Source organism: Arachis ipaensis, unplaced genomic scaffold, assembly GCF_000816755.2.
Source record: "Arachis ipaensis cultivar K30076 unplaced genomic scaffold, Araip1.1 Aipa1006, whole genome shotgun sequence".
NCBI classification, from domain to species: Eukaryota; Viridiplantae; Streptophyta; class Magnoliopsida; order Fabales; family Fabaceae; genus Arachis; species Arachis ipaensis.
Genome location: NW_015496141.1, coordinates 9,971 through 12,276, shown reverse-complemented (window position 1 = coordinate 12,276; position 2,306 = coordinate 9,971). Strand labels below are relative to the sequence as shown.

At 34.1% G+C, this 2,306-nt stretch overlaps 1 pseudogene; it reads left to right on the top strand.

Moving 5' to 3' along the window:
* The first annotated feature begins 590 nt into the window (after positions 1 to 590).
* Positions 591 to 1,505, top strand: LOC110268605 (annotated as a pseudogene).
* The last annotated feature ends 801 nt before the right edge of the window (positions 1,506 to 2,306 follow it).

Below are 2,306 nucleotides of genomic sequence, written 5' to 3'. Positions count from 1 at the left end.
AATTTAATTTGAATTCTGAGTTTGGAATTAGATTCAATTTAGTTTTTGTTGCTGTTTAGTTTGGATTTAGAAGTCAGAACCATGTTGCTGATTAATGGATTAGAATCCCAAAAACTAAATATGATTATATGCTTTGGCTCTGTTATATTCAACAGATTTAAGAATTTGTAATTGAATTGAACTTTATTTTGTGTTACGAATGTATGATTCTTGATTAGAGGATTTTTACTGTTCAGTTCTTTTATGTGAGATGGAAATGATACTCTTATTAAAAGTTATTGATTACTTGATTATTAGAAGTTATTGTTGATTACTTGATTGAAACTTAGAAATTAATTAAAAAGATTTATTTTGTGAACTTTTAATGATAAATTATGGACATTTTGAAATTAGTTTAGAAATTATTAAATTTGAATAACTGAAATTATATATTGAATTTTTAATAATTTATTGTATATTTAAGTAAATCAGTTCAATCACGGTTCGATCCCAGTTGAACCATTGAACCTATCACTCGATCAGTTCAATAACCGGTTCGGTTCTTGCAATCTTGGAAAGTAGGTCAATACTCTTAAAAAGTTTGCAATGCGATGAGTGAATCCATGTTTATGGCTGCTGTGTTAAACCCTCCCAAAACCCCCTTTCAAACTCAACCTCACACCTGCTTTTCCGCCTCCCCCAACCTCCACCGCACTCACTTTTAAACCAAACAACAACTTCCCCACACTCTCCACCACCATACAACCACAAAAACATGCCGCTCTACTTGACACTCTTCTCAACAGCACACGCAAAAATCAAGTGCTCCAATCCATTAGAACCACCTCCCCCTTCAACTGCCTATCCGAAACAAATCTTCACCATACAGTTCCCGCCCTCACCTCCAAAACCAGGGAAAAGGTGCATATTTCCCTCTTTGATCCCTCTCCAATTTATCTACTCATTAATACAAATGAATGGAAGTCGAGATTTCTGGTAAAATTGCAACAGTAATATAAAAGCAGAAAACATTGACTAAAAAAATCATCTGAAAAATTAATGAATTTGCTTACTTGTGGTCTTATGGTACAGGTTAGAAACGTATGATAATGGAGAGTACCTTGTTCTAGTTACTATTGTTGATAGAGTCCTTGCCTCAATTCCCTTCAAGGGACAGGTTTTGTGTTCTTATTCTCTATCCTTGTTCTCTGTATGAACTGTTTACTTGGTTCATCATGGATCACACTCAATGTTCTTTATTCCCACTTGTAGGTGCTTAACCAGACAAGCTTGTGTTGGTTTGAGAGAACCTAACATATAAATGCTAATTCCGTTGTGTCCATTCCTGATCCTAATGTTATCATAGCAAAGAAATGTTCTATTTTTCTGTTGAGTTTGTTGGTGAGTATTTTATTAATTGGTATTTCGGATTGGTGCTTGCATACACATTTTATCAAATGATTTCAATGGTTATGAATTGGCATATATGTTTGGTATAGGTTGTGGAGGAGGAGTTAGTTTGCTAGAAATGATAGCTTGAAAAGTATGATAGAAATAGAATATATTTCCCCGGAACTAGGATAAAAGTAAACATTGCATCATTAAGTGCTCTAAGTTTATTCATGCTACCCAAATTTCAACATGCGATGCTCATTCTTTATTCATGTTGCCGTCAATATTATCAAAATATTTTCTTTACAAAAGTGTAGATTAGGATTCTAGAAACTATTTGTTGACACCTTATTATGGCTGGTTTGTAGCTAGAGGGTTTGTGACCAGAATGACTGATACTTCACTATGAACAGTCTATAATAAAGGCATTCGGAACTATTGTGGCAATGTCCTCCCGATGGTGAGGTCCCTATATTTTTTGTTTTGCATTCTTACAATTGTTTGTCTCTTTATTTTATAGGCTATAATGTTATATAACACATAATAAGTTCGGTATTTTTTGCTTAAAGATTTAGGGATATGTTAGCTTATTCGGAATAAAATAACATATCCCTAAACCTTTAAGCAAAAAAAAAAATATAATGCACTCTACATAGGAAATAAAGTTACTGATATATATAGAGCACTTTATCAACATTTTCTGGCTCTAAACCATTTTGAAAGTGCTCAAGATAAGAATTGGCAATCCTCTACTTGAATCAGGAATGTGCACCTGCAATTTTCAAAAACTAAACTTTATTCTATATTCTTAAATTGTGCAGAGTACATTTCAGAATCTGTTCCGAGGGTTATCTGAAACTGTAGGTCGATCTCGGATGAGATCTTCTGTACTGGTTGGAGATGACGTGTCCAGCAGGTGGGTGGCGGCCGGAGCT